The following is a 13,345-nucleotide window of genomic DNA, read 5'->3' as shown; positions in this document are numbered from 1 at the left end:
GCCGTCCATGGCCACAATACTCAAATGAGGGCCACCTCCCAACCAACCACAGGATTCAGTCTCCCACTGAAAGACCACCCCCCACTCATTCTGTTGTTCAACCAAATGAAGGAAGCCCCAGCAAGCTGGAGCATGCAAAAATTGCCACAAAACTCTGTTTTGCTCCTCTCCACGGAAATCTTTAGTAAAAGGCGAAAGATTTTTACGTTCTGAAGAGAAGCCAGAGTATACTGGGCAAGGGCCTCCTCCCGACCTACCGCCATGGCCGCAGCCCTCCCTTGGCCCAGGGAGACCACCTAGAAGAGGCTGCTGCCTTTGGGGATGGAAAAACAAAAAGGGCAACACACAGCCAGCCGGGCGACAGCCCATCATCTTCCATAGGCTGCTCCATGTTCTGGTCCATCCTGGTGCCAGAGCGTCACTTACACTTCCAGCTCCCCAGAAGGGGGCCGTCCATGGCCACAATATTCAAATGAGGGCCACCTCCCAACCAACCACAGGATTCAGTCTCCCACTGAAAGCCCACCCCCCACTCATTCTGTTGTTCAACCAAATGAAGGAAGCCCCAGCAAGCTGGAGCATGCAAAAATTGCCACAAAACTCAGTTTTGCTCCTCTCCACGGAAATCTTTAGTAAAAGGCAAAAGATTTTTACGTTCTGAAGAGAAGCCAGAGTATACTGGGCAAGGGCCTCCTCCCGACCTACCGCCATGGCCGCAGCCCTCCCTTGGCCCAGGGAGACCACCTAGAAGAGGCTGCGGCCTTTGGGGATGGAAAAACAAAAAGGGCAACACACAGCCAGCCGGGCGACAGCCCATCATCTTCCATAGGCTGCTCCATGTTCTGGTCCATCCTGCTGCCAGAGCGTCACTTACACTTCCAGCTCCCCAGAAGGGGGCCCTCCATGGCCACAATATTCAAATGAGTGCCACCTCCCAACCAACCACAGGATTCAGTCTCCCACTGAAAGATCACCCCCCACTCATTCTGTTGTTCAACCAAATGAAGGAAGCCCCAGCAAGCTGGAGCATGCAAAAATTGCCACAAAACTCAGTTTTGCTCCTCTCCACGGAAATCTTTAGTAAAAGGCGAAAGATTTTTACGTTCTGAAGAGAAGCCAGAGTATACTGGGCAAGGGCCTCCTCCCGACCTACCGCCATGGCCGCAGCCCTCCCTTGGCCCAGGGAGACCACCTAGAAGAGGCTGCGGCCTTTGGGGATGGAAAAACAAAAAGGGCAACACACAGCCAGCCGGGCGACAGCCCATCATCTTCCATAGGCTGCTCCATGTTCTGGTCCATCCTGCTGCCAGAGCGTCACTTACACTTCCAGCTCCCCAGAAGGGGGCCGTCCATGGCCACAATATTCAAATGAGGGCCACCTCCCAACCAACCACAGGATTCAGTCTCCCACTGAAAGCCCACCCCCCTCTCATTCTGTTGTTCAACCAAATGAAAGAAGCCCCAGCAAGCTGGAGCATGCAAAAATTGCCACAAAACTCAGTTTTGCTCCTCTCCACGGAAATCTTTAGTAAAAGGCAAAAGATTTTTACGTTCTGAAGAGAAACCAGAGTATACTAGGCAAGGGCCTCCTCCCGACCTACCGCCATGGCCGCAGCCCTCCCTTGGCCCAGGGAGACAACCTAGAAGAGGCTGCGGCCTTTGGGGATGGAAAAACAAAAAGGGCAACACACAGCCAGCCGGGCGACAGCCCATCATCTTCCATAGGCTGCTCCATGTTCTGGTCCATCCTGCTGCCAGAGGGTCACTTACACTTCCAGCTCCCCAGAAGGGGGCCGTCCATGGCCACAATATTCAAATGAGGGCCACCTCCCAACCAACCACAGGATTCAGTCTCCCACTGAAAGCCCACCCCCCACTCATTCTGTTGTTCAACCAAATGAAGGAAGCCCCAGCAAGCTGGAGCATGCAAAAATTGCCACAAAACTCAGTTTTACTCCTCTCCACAGAAATCTTTAGTAAAAGGCGAAAGATTTTTACGTTCTGAAGAGAAGCCAAAGTATACTGGGCAAGGGCCTCCTCCGGACCTACCGCCATGGCCGCAGCCCTCCCTTGGCCCAGGGAGACCACCTAGAAGAGGCTGCGGCCTTTGGGGATGGAAAAACAAAAAGGGCAACACACAGCCAGCCGGGCGACAGCCCATCATCTTCCATAGGCTGCTCCATGTTCTGGTCCATCCTGCTGCCAGAGCGTCACTTACACTTCCAGCTCCCCAGAAGGGGGCCGTTCATGGCCACAATATTCAAATGAGGGCCACCTCCCAACCAACCACAGGATTCAGTCTCCCACTGAAAGCCCACCCCCCACTCATTCTGTTGTTCAACCAAATGAAGGAAGCCCCAGCAAGCTGGAGCATGCAAAAATTGCCACAAAACTCAGTTTTGCTCCTCTCCACGGAAATCTTTAGTAAAAGGCGAAAGATTTTTACGTTCTGAAGAGAAGCCAGAGTATACTGGGCAAGGGCCTCCTCCCGACCTACCGCCATGGCCGCAGCCCTCCCTTGGCCCAGGGAGACCACCTAGAAGAGGCTGCGGCCTTTGGGGATGGAAAAACAAAAAGGGCAACACACAGCCAGCCGGACGACAGCCCATCATCTTCCATAGGCTGCTCCATGTTCTGGTCCATCCTGCTGCCAGAGCGTCACTTACACTTCCAGCTCCCCAGAAGGGGGCCGTCCATGGCCACAATATTCAAATGAGGGCCACCTCCCAACCAACCACAGGATTCAGTCTCCCACTGAAAGCCCACCCCCCACTCATTCTGTTGTTCAACCAAATGAAGGAAGCCCCAGCAAGCTGGAGCATGCAAGAATTGCCACAAAACTCAGTTTTGCTCCTCTCCACGGAAATCTTTAGTAAAAGGCGAAAGATTTTTACGTTCTGAAGAGAAGCCAGAGTATACTGGGCAAGGGCCTCCTCCCGACCTACCGCCATGGCCGCAGCCCTCCCTTGGCCCAGGGAGACCACCTAGAAGAGGCTGCGGCCTTTGGGGATGGAAAAACAAAAAGGGCAACACACAGCCAGCCGGGCGACAGCCCATCATCTTCCATAGGCTGCTCCATGTTCTGGTCCATCCTGCTGCCAGAGCGTCACTTACACTTCCAGCTCCCCAGAAGGGGGCCGTCCATGGCCACAATATTCAAATGAGGGCCACCTCCCAACCAACCACAGGATTCAGTCTCCCACTGAAAGCCCACCCCCCACTCATTCTGTTGTTCAACCAAATGAAGGAAGCCCCAGCAAGATGGAGCATGCAAAAATTGCCACAAAACTCAGTTTTGCTCCTCTCCACGGAAATCTTTAGTAAAAGGCGAAAGATTTTTACGTTCTGAAGAGAAGCCAGAGTATACTGGGCAAGGGCCTCTTCTCGACCTACCGCCATGGCCGCAGCCCTCCCTTGGCCCAGGGAGACCACCTAGAAGAGGCTGCGGCCTTTGGGGATGGAAAAACAAAAAGGGCAACACACAGCCAGCCGGGCGACAGCCCATCATCTTCCATAGGCTGCTCCATGTTCTGGTCCATCCTGCTGCCAGAGCGTCACTTACACTTCCAGCTCCCCAGAAGGGGGCCGTCCATGGCCACAATATTCAAATGAGGGCCACCTCCCAACCAACCACAGGATTCAGTCTCCCACTGAAAGCCCACCCCCCACTCATTCTGTTGTTCAACCAAATGAAGGAAACCCCAGCAAGCTGGAGCATGCAAAAATTGCCACAAAACTCAGTTTTGCTCCTCTCCACGGAAATCTTTAGTAAAAGGCGAAAGATTTTTACGTTCTGAAGAGAAGCCAGAGTATACTGGGCAAGGGCCTCCTCCCGACCTACCGGCGTGGCCGCAGCCCTCCCTTGGCCCAGGGAGACCACCTAGAAGAGGCTGCGGCCTTTGGGGATGATAAAACAAAAAGGGCAACACACAGCCAGCCGGGCGACAGCCCATCATCTTCCATAGGCTGCTCCATGTTCTGGTCCATCCTGCTGCCAGAGCGTCACTTACACTTCCAGCTCCCCAGAAGGGGGCCGTCCATGGCCACAATATTCAAATGAGGGACACCTCCCAACCAACCACATGATTCAGTCTCCCACTGAAAGCCCACCCCCCACTCATTCTGTTGTTCAACCAAATGAAGGAAGCCCCAGCAAGCTGGAGCATGCAAAAATTGCCACAAAACTCAGTTTTGCTCCTCTCCACGGAAATCTTTAGTAAAAGGCGAAAGATTTTTACGTTCTGAAGAGAAGCCAGAGTATACTGGGCAAGGGCCTCCTCCCGACCTACCGCCATGGCCGCAGCCCTCCCTTGGCCCAGGGAGACCACCTAGAAGAGGCTGCGGCCTTTGGGGATGGAAAAACAAAAAGGGCAACACACAGCCAGCCGGGCGACAGACCATCATCTTCCATAGGCTGCTCCATGTTCTGGTCCATCCTGCTGCCAGAGCGTCACTTACACTTCCAGCTCCCCAGAAGGGGGCCGTCCATGGCCACAATATTCAAATGAGGGCCACCTCCCAACCAACCACAGGATTCAGTCTCCCACTGAAAGCCCACCCCCCACTCATTCTGTTGTTCAACCAAATGAAGGAAGCCCCAGCAAGCTGGAGCATGCAAAAATTGCCACAAAACTCAGTTTTGCTCCTCTCCATGGAAATCTTTAGTAAAAGGCGAAAGATTTTTACGTTCTGAAGAGAAGCCAGAGTATACTGGGCAAGGGCCTCCTCCCGACCTACCGCCATGGCCGCAGCCCTCCCTTGGCCCAGGGAGACCACCTAGAAGAGGCTGCGGCCTTTGGGGATGGAAAAACAAAAAGGGCAACACACAGCCAGCCGGGCGACAGCCCATCATCTTCCATAGGCTGCTCCATGTTCTGGTCCATCCTGCTGCCAGAGCGTCACTTACACTTCAACCAAATGAAGGAAGCCCCAGCAAGCTGGAGCATGCAAAAATTGCCACAAAACTCAGTTTTGCTCCTCTCCATGAAAATCTTTAGTAAAAGGCGAAAGATTTTTACGTTCTGAAGAGAAGCCAGAGTATACTGGGCAAGGGCCTCCTCCCGACCTACCGCCATGGCCGCAGCCCTCCCTTGGCCCAGGGAGACCACCTAGAAGAGGCTGCGGCCTTTGGGGATGGAAAAACAAAAAGGGCAACACACAGCCAGCCGGGCGACAGCCCATCATCTTCCATAGGCTGCTCCATGTTCTGGTCCATCCTGCTGCCAGAGCGTCACTTACACTTCCAGCTCCCCAGAAGGGGGCCGTCCATGGCCACAATATTCAAATGAGGGCCACCTCCCAACCAACCACAGGATTCAGTCTCCCACTGAAAGCCCACCCCCCACTCATTCTGTTGTTCAACCAAATGAAGGAAGCCCCAGCAAGCTGGAGCATGCAAAAATTGCCACAAAACTCAGTTTTGCTCCTCTCCACGGAAATCTTTAGTAAAAGGCAAAAGATTTTTACATTCTGAAGAGAAGCCGGAGTATACTGGACAAGGGCCTCCTCCCGACCTACTGCCATGGCCGCAGCCCTCCCTTGGCCCAGGGAGACCACCAAGAAGAGGCTGCGGCCTTTGGGGATGGAAAAACAAAAAGGGCAACACACAGCCAGCCGGGCGACAGCCCATCATCTTCCATAGGCTGCTCCATCCTGCTGCCAGAGCGTCACTTACACTTCCAGCTCCCCAGAAGGGGGCCGTCCATGGCCACAATACTCAAATGAGGGCCACCTCCCAACCAACCACAGGATTCAGTCTCCCACTGAAAGACCACCCCCCACTCATTCTGTTGTTCAACCAAATGAAGGAAGCCCCAGCAAGCTGGAGCATGCAAAAATTGCCACAAAACTCTGTTTTGCTCCTCTCCACGGAAATCTTTAGTAAAAGGCGAAAGATTTTTACGTTCTGAAGAGAAGCCAGAGTATACTGGGCAAGGGCCTCCTCCCGACCTACCGCCATGGCCGCAGCCCTCCCTTGGCCCAGGGAGACCACCTAGAAGAGGCTGCTGCCTTTGGGGATGGAAAAACAAAAAGGGCAACACACAGCCAGCCGGGCGACAGCCCATCATCTTCCATAGGCTGCTCCATGTTCTGGTCCATCCTGCTGCCAGAGCGTCACTTACACTTCCAGCTCCCCAGAAGGGGGCCGTCCATGGCCACAATATTCAAATGAGGGCCACCTCCCAACCAACCACAGGATTCAGTCTCCCACTGAAAGCCCACCCCCCACTCGTTCTGTTGTTCAACCAAATGAAGGAAGCCCCAGCAAGCTGGAGCATGCAAAAATTGCCACAAAACTCAGTTTTGCTCCTCTCCATGGAAATCTTTAGTAAAAGGCGAAAGATTTTTACGTTCTGAAAAAAAGCCAGAGTATACTGGGCAAGGGCCTCCTCCCGACCTACCGCCATGGCCGCAGCCCTCCCTTGGCCCAGGGAGACCACCTAGAGGAGGCTGCGGCCTTTGGGGATGGAAAAACAAAAAGGGCAACACACAGCCAGCCGGGCGACAGCCCATCATCTTCCATAGGCTGTTCCATGTTCTGGTCCATCCTGCTGCCAGAGCGTCACTTACACTTCCAGCTCCCCAGAAGGGGGCCGTCCATGGTCACAATATTCAAATGAGGGCCACCTCCCAACCAACCACAGGATTCAGTCTCCCACTGAAAGCCCACCCCCACTCATTCTGTTGTTCAACCAAATGAAGGAAGCCCCAGCAAGCTGTAGCATGCAAAAATTGCCAAAAAACTCAGTTTTGCTCCTCTCCACGGAAATCTTTAGCAAAAGGCGAAAGATTTTTACGTTCTGAAGAGAAGCCAGAGAATACTGGGCAAGGGCCTCCTCCCGACCTACCGCCATGGCCGCAGCCCTCCCTTGGCCCAGGGAGACCACCTAGAAGAGGCTGCGGCCTTTGGGGATGGAAAAACAAAAAGGGCAACACACAGCCAGCCGGGCGACAGCCCATCATCTTCCATAGGCTGCTCCATGTTCTGGTCCATCCTGCTGCCAGAGCGTCACTTACACTTCCAGCTCCCCAGAAGGTGGCCGTCCATGGCCACAATATTCAAATGAGGGCCACCTCCCAACCAACCACAGGATTCAGTCTCCCACTGAAAGCCCACCCCCCACTCATTCTGTTGTTCAACCAAATGAAGGAAGCCCCAGCAAGCTGGAGCATGCAAAAATTGCCACAAAACTCAGTTTTGCTCCTCTCCACGGAAATCTTTAGTAAAAGGCGAAAGATTTTTACGTTCTGAAGAGAAGCCAGAGTATACTGGGCAAGGGCCTCCTCCCGACCTACCGCCATGGCCGCAGCCCTCCCTTGGCCCAGGGAGACCACCTAGAAGAGGCTGCGGCCTTTGGGGATGGAAAAACAAAAAGGGCAACACACAGCCAGCCGGGCGACAGCCCATCATCTTCCATAGGCTGCTCCATGTTCTGGTCCATCCTGCTGCCAGAGCGTCACTTACACTTCCAGCTCCCCAGGAGGGGGCCGTCCATGGCCACAATATTCAAATGAGGGCCACCTCCCAACCAACCACAGGATTCAGTCTCCCACTGAAAGCCCACCCCACACTCATTCTGTTGTTCAACCAAATGAAGGAAGCCCCAGCAAGCTGGAGCATGCAAAAATTGCCACAAAACTCAGTTTTGCTCCTCTCCACGGAAATCTTTAGTAAAAGGCGAAAGATTTTTACGTTCTGAAGAGAAGCCGGAGTATACTGGGCAAGGGCCTCCTCCCGACCTACCGCCATGGCCGCAGCCCTCCCTTGGCCCAGGGAGACCACCTAGAAGAGGCTGCGGCCTTTGGGGATGGAAAAACAAAAAGGGCAACACACAGCCAGCCGGGCGACAGCCCATCATCTTCCATAGGCTGCTCCATGTTCTGGTCCATCCTGCTGCCAGAGCGTCACTTACACTTCCAGCTCCCCAGAAGGGGGCCGTCCATGGCCACAATATTCAAATGAGGGCCACCTCCCAACCAACCACAGGATTCAGTCTCCCACTGAAAGCCCACCCCCACTCATTCTGTTGTTCAACCAAATGAAGGAAGCCCCAGCAAGCTGTAGCATGCAAAAATTGCCAAAAAACTCAGTTTTGCTCCTCTCCACGGAAATCTTTAGTAAAAGGCGAAAGATTTTTACGTTCTGAAGAGAAGCCAGAGAATACTGGGCAAGGGCCTCCTCCCGACCTACCGCCATGGCCGCAGCCCTCCCTTGGCCCAGGGAGACCACCTAGAAGAGGCTGCGGCCTTTGGGGATGGAAAAACAAAAAGGGCAACACACAGCCAGCCGGGCGACAGCCCATCATCTTCCATAGGCTGCTCCATGTTCTGGTCCATCCTGCTGCCAGAGCGTCACTTACACTTCCAGCTCCCCAGAAGGGGGCCGTCCATGGCCACAATATTCAAATGAGGGCCACCTCCCAACCAACCACAGGATTCAGTCTCCCACTGAAAGCCCACCCCCCACTCATTCTGTTGTTCAACCAAATGAAGGAAGCCCCAGCAAGCTGGAGCATGCAAAAATTGCCACAAAACTCAGTTTTGCTCCTCTCCACGGAAATCTTTAGTAAAAGGCAAAAGATTTTTACGTTCTGAAGAGAAGCCAGAGTATACTGGGCAAGGGCCTCCTCTCGACCAACCGCCATGGCCGCAGCCCTCCCTTGGCCCAGGGAGACCACCTAGAAGAGGCTGCGGCCTTTGGGCATGGAAAAACAAAAAGGGCAACACACAGCCAGCCGGGCGACAGCCCATCATCTTCCATAGGCTGCTCCATGTTCTGGTCCATCCTGCTGCCAGAGCGTCACTTACACTTCCAGCTCCCCAGAAGGGGGCGGTCCATGGCCACAATATTCAAATGAGGGCCACCTCCCGACCAACCACAGGATTCAGTCTCCCACTGAAAGCCCACCCCTCACTCATTCTGTTGTTCAACCAAATGAAGGAAGCCCCAGCAAGCTGGAGCATGCAAAAATTGCCACAAAACTCAGTTTTGCTCCTCTCCACGGAAATCTTTGGTAAAAGGTGAAACATTTTTACGTTCTGAAGAGAAGCCAGAGTATACTGGGCAAGGGCCTCCTCCCGACCTACCGCCATGGCCGCAGCCCTCCCTTGGCCCAGGGAGACCACCTAGAAGAGGCTGCGGCCTTTGGGGATGGAAAAACAAAAAGGGCAACAAACAGCCAGCCGGGCGACAGCCCATCATCTTCCATAGGCTGCTCCATGTTCTGGTCCATCCTGCTGCCAGAGCGTCACTTACACTTCCAGCTCCCCAGAAGGGGGCCGTCCATGGCCACAATATTCAAATGAGGGCCACCTCCCAACCAACCACAGGATTCAGTCTCCCACTGAAAGCCCACCCCCCACTCATTCTGTTGTTCAACCAAATGAAGGAAGCCCCAGCAAGCTGGAGCATGCAAAAATTGCCACAAAACTCAGTTTTGCTCCTCTCCACGGAAATCTTTAGTAAAAGGCGAAAGATTTTTACGTTCTGAAGAGAAGCCAGAGTATACTGGGCAAGGGCCTCCTCCCGACCTACCGCCATGGCCGCAGCCCTCCCTTGGCCCAGGGAGACCACCTAGAAGAGGCTGCGGCCTTTGGGGATGGAAAAACAAAAAGGGCAACACACAGCCAGCCGGGCGACAGCCCATCATCTTCCATAGGCTGCTCCATGTTCTGGTCCATCCTGCTGCCAGAGCGTCACTTACACTTCCAGCTCCCCAGAAGGGGGCCGTCCATGGCCACAATATTCAAATGAGGGCCACCTCCCAACCAACCACAGGATTCAGTCTCCCACTGAAAGCCCACCCCCCACTCATTCTGTTGTTCAACCAAATGAAGGAAGCCCCAGCAAGCTGGAGCATGCAAAAATTGCCACAAAACTCAGTTTTGCTCCTCTCCACGGAAATCTTTAGTAAAAGGCGAAAGATTTTTACGTTCTGAAGAGAAGCCAGAGTATACTGGGCAAGGGCCTCCTCCCGACCTACCGCCATGGCCGCAGCCCTCCCTTGGCCCAGGGAGACCACCTAGAAGAGGCTGCGGCCTTTGGGGATGGAAAAACAAAAAGGGCAACACACAGCCAGCCGGGCGACAGCCCATCATCTTCCATAGGCTGCTCCATATTCTGGTCCATCCTGCTGCCAGAGCGTCACTTACACTTCCAGCTCCCCAGAAGGGGGCCGTCCATGGCCACAATATTCAAATGAGGGCCACCTCCCAACCAACCACAGGATTCAGTCTCCCACTGAAAGCCCACCCCCCACTCATTCTGTTGTTCAACCAAATGAAGGAAGCCCCAGCAAGCTGGAGCATGCAAAAATTGCCACAAAACTCAGTTTTGCTCCTCTCCACGGAAATCTTTAGTAAAAGGTGAAAGATTTTTACGTTCTGAAGAGAAGCCAGAGTATACTGGGCAAGGGCCTCCTCCCGACCTACCGCCATGGCCGCAGCCCTCCCTTGGCCCAGGGAGACCACCTAGAAGAGGCTGCGGCCTTTGGGGATGGAAAAACAAAAAGGGCAACACACAGCCAGCCGGGCGACAGCCCATCATCTTCCATAGGCTGCTCCATGTTCTGGTCCATCCTGCTGCCAGAGCGTCACTTACACTTCCAGCTCCCCAGAAGGGGGCCGTCCATGGCCACAATATTCAAATGAGGGCCACCTCCCAACCAACCACAGGATTCAGTATCCCACTGAAAGCCCACCCCCACTCATTCTGTTGTTCAACCAAATGAAGGAAGCCCCAGCAAGCTGGAGCATGCAAAAATTGCCACAAAACTCAGTTTTGCTCCTCTCCACGGAAATCTTTAGTAAAAGGCGAAAGATTTTTACGTTCTGAAAAGAAGCCAGAATATACTGGGCAAGGGCCTCCTCCCGACCTACCGCCATGGCCGCAGCCCTCCCTTGGCCCAGGGAGACCACCTAGAAGAGGCTGCGGCCTTTGGGGATGAAAAAACAAAAAGGGCAACACACAGCCAGCCGGGCGACAGCCCATCATCTTCCATAGGCTGCTCCATGTTCTGGTCCATCCTGCTGCCAGAGCGTCACTTACACTTCCAGCTCCCCAGAAGGGGGCCGTCCATGGCCACAATATTCAAATGAGGGCCAACTCCCAACCAACCACAGGATTCAGTCTCCCACTGAAAGCCCACCCCCCACTCATTCTGTTGTTCAACCAAATGAAGGAAGCCCCAACAAGCTGGAGCATGCAAAAATTGCCACAAAACTCAGTTTTGATCCTCTCCACGGAAATCTTTAGTAAAAGGCGAAAGATTTTTACGTTCTGAAGAGAAGCCAGAGTATACTGGGCAAGGGCCTCCTCCCGACCTACCGCCATGGCCGCAGCCCTCCCTTGGCCCAGGGAGACCACCTAGAAGAGGCTGCGGCCTTTGGGGATGGAAAAACAAAAAGGGCAACACACAGCCAGCCGGGCGACAGCCCATCATCTTCCATAGGCTGCTCCATGTTCTGGTCCATCCTGCTGCCAGAGCGTCACTTACACTTCCAGCTCCCCAGAAGGGGGCCGTCCATGGCCACAATATTCAAATGAGGGCCACCTCCCAACCAACCACAGGATTCAGTCTCCCACTGAAAGCCCACCCCCCACTCATTCTGTTGTTCAACCAAATGAAGGAAGCCCCAGCAAGCTGGAGCATGCAAAAATTGCCACAAAACTCAGTTTTGCTCCTCTCCACGGAAATCTTTAGTAAAAGGCGAAAGATTTTTACGTTCTGAAGAGAAGCCAGAGTATACTGGGCAAGGGCCTCCTCCCGACCTACCGCCATGGCCGCAGCCCTCCCTTGGCCCAGGGAGACCACCTAGAAGAGGCTGCGGCCTTTGGGGATGGAAAAACAAAAAGGGCAACACACAGCCAGCCGGGCGACAGCCCATCATCTTCCATAGGCTGCTCCATGTTCTGGTCCATCCTGCTGCCAGAGCGTCACTTACACTTCCAGCTCCCCAGAAGGGGGCCGTCCATGGCCACAATATTCAAATGAGGGCCACCTCCCAACCAACCACAGGATTCAGTCTCCCACTGAAAGCCCACCCCCCACTCATTCTATTGTTCAACCAAATGAAGGAAGCCCCAGCAAGCTAGAGCATGCAAAAATTGCCACAAAACTCAGTTTTGCTCCTCTCCACGGAAATCTTTAGTAAAAGGCGAAAGATTTTTACGTTCTGAAGAGAAGCCAGAGTATACTGGGCAAGGGCCTCCTCCCGACCTACCGCCATGGCCGCAGCCCTCCCTTGGCCCAGGGAGACCACCTAGAAGAGGCTGCGGTCTTTGGGGATGGAAAAACAACAAGGGCAACATACAGCCAGCCGGGCGACAGCCCATCATCTTCCATAGGCTGCTCCATGTTCTGGTCCATCCTGCTGCCAGAGCATCACTTACACTTCCAGCTCCCCAGAAGGGGGCCATCCATGGCCACAATATTCAAATGAGGGCCACCTCCCAACCAACCACAGGATTCAGTCTCCCACTGAAAGCCCACCCCCCACTCATTCTGTTGTTCAACCAAATGAAGGAAGCCCCAGCAAGCTGGAGCATGCAAAAATTGCCACAAAACTCAGTTTTGCTTCTCTCCACGGAAATCTTTAGTAAAAGGCAAAAAATTTTTACGTTCTGAAGAGAAGCCAGAGTATACTGGGCAAGGGCCTCCTCCCGACCTACCGCCATGGCCGCAGCCCTCCCTTGGCCCAGGGAGACCACCTAGAAGAGGCTGCGGCCTTTGGGGATGGAAAAACAAAAAGGGCAACACACAGCCAGCCGGGCGACAGCCCATCATCTTCCATAGGCTGCTCCATGTTCTGGTCCATCCTGCTGCCAGAGCGTCACTTACACTTCCAGCTCCCCAGAAGGGGGCCGTCCATGGCCACAATATTCAAATGAGGGCCACCTCCCAACCAACCACAGGATTCAGTCTCCCACTGAAAGCCCACCCCCCACTCATTCTGTTGTTCAACCAAATGAAGGAAGCCCCAGCAAGCTGGAGCATGCAAAAATTGCCACAAAACTCAGTTTTGCTCCTCTCCACGGAAATCTTTAGTAAAAGGCGAAAGATTTTTACGTTCTGAAGAGAAGCCAGAGTATACTGGGCAAGGGCCTCCTCCCGACCTACCGCCATGGCCGCAGCCCTCCCTTGGCCCAGGGAGACCACCTAGAAGAGGCTGCGGCCTTTGGGGATGGAAAAACAAAAAGGGCAACACACAGCCAGACGGGCGACAGCCCATCATCTTCCATAGGCTGCTCCATGTTCTGGTCCATCCTGCTGCCAGAGCGTCACTTACACTTCCAGCTCCCCAGAAGGGGGCCATCCATGGCCACAATATTCAAATGAGGGCCACC

The 13,345-nt window shown here is 54.0% G+C and overlaps 30 non-coding genes across 30 annotated transcripts; all 30 read right to left on the bottom strand.

The window, feature by feature from the left end:
- Positions 1 to 113: 113 nt before the first annotated feature.
- On the bottom strand, positions 114 to 229 carry LOC141259713 (U5 spliceosomal RNA). The gene has a single exon (XR_012318483.1). It is a non-coding gene; the product is annotated as a U5 spliceosomal RNA (small nuclear RNA).
- A 332-nt stretch (positions 230 to 561) lies between these two features.
- Positions 562 to 677, bottom strand: LOC141261034 (U5 spliceosomal RNA). The gene has a single exon (XR_012319745.1). It is a non-coding gene; the product is annotated as a U5 spliceosomal RNA (small nuclear RNA).
- Positions 678 to 1,009: 332 nt separating this feature from the next.
- Positions 1,010 to 1,125, bottom strand: LOC141260771 (U5 spliceosomal RNA). Its single transcript, XR_012319492.1, has one exon. It is a non-coding gene; the product is annotated as a U5 spliceosomal RNA (small nuclear RNA).
- Positions 1,126 to 1,457: 332 nt separating this feature from the next.
- Positions 1,458 to 1,573, bottom strand: LOC141259705 (U5 spliceosomal RNA). Its single transcript, XR_012318475.1, has one exon. It is a non-coding gene; the product is annotated as a U5 spliceosomal RNA (small nuclear RNA).
- Positions 1,574 to 1,905: 332 nt separating this feature from the next.
- LOC141260384 (U5 spliceosomal RNA) lies at positions 1,906 to 2,021 on the bottom strand. Its single transcript, XR_012319139.1, has one exon. It is a non-coding gene; the product is annotated as a U5 spliceosomal RNA (small nuclear RNA).
- Positions 2,022 to 2,353: 332 nt separating this feature from the next.
- On the bottom strand, positions 2,354 to 2,469 carry LOC141260770 (U5 spliceosomal RNA). The gene has a single exon (XR_012319491.1). It is a non-coding gene; the product is annotated as a U5 spliceosomal RNA (small nuclear RNA).
- Positions 2,470 to 2,801: 332 nt separating this feature from the next.
- Positions 2,802 to 2,917, bottom strand: LOC141259952 (U5 spliceosomal RNA). The gene has a single exon (XR_012318717.1). It is a non-coding gene; the product is annotated as a U5 spliceosomal RNA (small nuclear RNA).
- Positions 2,918 to 3,249: 332 nt separating this feature from the next.
- Positions 3,250 to 3,365, bottom strand: LOC141260745 (U5 spliceosomal RNA). The gene has a single exon (XR_012319466.1). It is a non-coding gene; the product is annotated as a U5 spliceosomal RNA (small nuclear RNA).
- A 332-nt stretch (positions 3,366 to 3,697) lies between these two features.
- On the bottom strand, positions 3,698 to 3,813 carry LOC141259731 (U5 spliceosomal RNA). The gene has a single exon (XR_012318501.1). It is a non-coding gene; the product is annotated as a U5 spliceosomal RNA (small nuclear RNA).
- Positions 3,814 to 4,145: 332 nt separating this feature from the next.
- LOC141260769 (U5 spliceosomal RNA) lies at positions 4,146 to 4,261 on the bottom strand. Its single transcript, XR_012319490.1, has one exon. It is a non-coding gene; the product is annotated as a U5 spliceosomal RNA (small nuclear RNA).
- Positions 4,262 to 4,593: 332 nt separating this feature from the next.
- On the bottom strand, positions 4,594 to 4,709 carry LOC141260074 (U5 spliceosomal RNA). Its single transcript, XR_012318835.1, has one exon. It is a non-coding gene; the product is annotated as a U5 spliceosomal RNA (small nuclear RNA).
- Positions 4,710 to 4,925: 216 nt separating this feature from the next.
- LOC141260413 (U5 spliceosomal RNA) lies at positions 4,926 to 5,041 on the bottom strand. Its single transcript, XR_012319167.1, has one exon. It is a non-coding gene; the product is annotated as a U5 spliceosomal RNA (small nuclear RNA).
- A 332-nt stretch (positions 5,042 to 5,373) lies between these two features.
- On the bottom strand, positions 5,374 to 5,489 carry LOC141260004 (U5 spliceosomal RNA). The gene has a single exon (XR_012318767.1). It is a non-coding gene; the product is annotated as a U5 spliceosomal RNA (small nuclear RNA).
- A 320-nt stretch (positions 5,490 to 5,809) lies between these two features.
- Positions 5,810 to 5,925, bottom strand: LOC141259702 (U5 spliceosomal RNA). Its single transcript, XR_012318472.1, has one exon. It is a non-coding gene; the product is annotated as a U5 spliceosomal RNA (small nuclear RNA).
- Positions 5,926 to 6,257: 332 nt separating this feature from the next.
- LOC141260410 (U5 spliceosomal RNA) lies at positions 6,258 to 6,373 on the bottom strand. Its single transcript, XR_012319164.1, has one exon. It is a non-coding gene; the product is annotated as a U5 spliceosomal RNA (small nuclear RNA).
- Positions 6,374 to 6,704: 331 nt separating this feature from the next.
- Positions 6,705 to 6,820, bottom strand: LOC141260453 (U5 spliceosomal RNA). The gene has a single exon (XR_012319204.1). It is a non-coding gene; the product is annotated as a U5 spliceosomal RNA (small nuclear RNA).
- Positions 6,821 to 7,152: 332 nt separating this feature from the next.
- Positions 7,153 to 7,268, bottom strand: LOC141260768 (U5 spliceosomal RNA). The gene has a single exon (XR_012319489.1). It is a non-coding gene; the product is annotated as a U5 spliceosomal RNA (small nuclear RNA).
- Positions 7,269 to 7,600: 332 nt separating this feature from the next.
- On the bottom strand, positions 7,601 to 7,716 carry LOC141259694 (U5 spliceosomal RNA). The gene has a single exon (XR_012318464.1). It is a non-coding gene; the product is annotated as a U5 spliceosomal RNA (small nuclear RNA).
- Positions 7,717 to 8,047: 331 nt separating this feature from the next.
- On the bottom strand, positions 8,048 to 8,163 carry LOC141260159 (U5 spliceosomal RNA). The gene has a single exon (XR_012318918.1). It is a non-coding gene; the product is annotated as a U5 spliceosomal RNA (small nuclear RNA).
- Positions 8,164 to 8,495: 332 nt separating this feature from the next.
- On the bottom strand, positions 8,496 to 8,611 carry LOC141261033 (U5 spliceosomal RNA). Its single transcript, XR_012319744.1, has one exon. It is a non-coding gene; the product is annotated as a U5 spliceosomal RNA (small nuclear RNA).
- A 332-nt stretch (positions 8,612 to 8,943) lies between these two features.
- Positions 8,944 to 9,059, bottom strand: LOC141260492 (U5 spliceosomal RNA). The gene has a single exon (XR_012319242.1). It is a non-coding gene; the product is annotated as a U5 spliceosomal RNA (small nuclear RNA).
- A 332-nt stretch (positions 9,060 to 9,391) lies between these two features.
- LOC141260766 (U5 spliceosomal RNA) lies at positions 9,392 to 9,507 on the bottom strand. Its single transcript, XR_012319487.1, has one exon. It is a non-coding gene; the product is annotated as a U5 spliceosomal RNA (small nuclear RNA).
- Positions 9,508 to 9,839: 332 nt separating this feature from the next.
- On the bottom strand, positions 9,840 to 9,955 carry LOC141260765 (U5 spliceosomal RNA). Its single transcript, XR_012319486.1, has one exon. It is a non-coding gene; the product is annotated as a U5 spliceosomal RNA (small nuclear RNA).
- Positions 9,956 to 10,287: 332 nt separating this feature from the next.
- On the bottom strand, positions 10,288 to 10,403 carry LOC141260153 (U5 spliceosomal RNA). The gene has a single exon (XR_012318912.1). It is a non-coding gene; the product is annotated as a U5 spliceosomal RNA (small nuclear RNA).
- Positions 10,404 to 10,734: 331 nt separating this feature from the next.
- Positions 10,735 to 10,850, bottom strand: LOC141260119 (U5 spliceosomal RNA). The gene has a single exon (XR_012318879.1). It is a non-coding gene; the product is annotated as a U5 spliceosomal RNA (small nuclear RNA).
- A 332-nt stretch (positions 10,851 to 11,182) lies between these two features.
- Positions 11,183 to 11,298, bottom strand: LOC141259773 (U5 spliceosomal RNA). The gene has a single exon (XR_012318541.1). It is a non-coding gene; the product is annotated as a U5 spliceosomal RNA (small nuclear RNA).
- A 332-nt stretch (positions 11,299 to 11,630) lies between these two features.
- LOC141260764 (U5 spliceosomal RNA) lies at positions 11,631 to 11,746 on the bottom strand. The gene has a single exon (XR_012319485.1). It is a non-coding gene; the product is annotated as a U5 spliceosomal RNA (small nuclear RNA).
- Positions 11,747 to 12,078: 332 nt separating this feature from the next.
- Positions 12,079 to 12,194, bottom strand: LOC141259689 (U5 spliceosomal RNA). Its single transcript, XR_012318459.1, has one exon. It is a non-coding gene; the product is annotated as a U5 spliceosomal RNA (small nuclear RNA).
- A 332-nt stretch (positions 12,195 to 12,526) lies between these two features.
- On the bottom strand, positions 12,527 to 12,642 carry LOC141259745 (U5 spliceosomal RNA). The gene has a single exon (XR_012318515.1). It is a non-coding gene; the product is annotated as a U5 spliceosomal RNA (small nuclear RNA).
- A 332-nt stretch (positions 12,643 to 12,974) lies between these two features.
- Positions 12,975 to 13,090, bottom strand: LOC141260763 (U5 spliceosomal RNA). Its single transcript, XR_012319484.1, has one exon. It is a non-coding gene; the product is annotated as a U5 spliceosomal RNA (small nuclear RNA).
- Between the last annotated feature and the right edge of the window lie 255 nt (positions 13,091 to 13,345).

This window comes from Phyllobates terribilis, unplaced genomic scaffold (assembly GCF_046119375.1).
Source record: "Phyllobates terribilis strain yellow unplaced genomic scaffold, ASM4611937v1 Scaffold_3__8_contigs__length_932513732, whole genome shotgun sequence".
NCBI classification, from domain to species: Eukaryota; Metazoa; Chordata; class Amphibia; order Anura; family Dendrobatidae; genus Phyllobates; species Phyllobates terribilis.
Note: the sequence above shows the minus strand (reverse complement) of the source record. Positions and strands in the feature narration are given on the sequence as shown.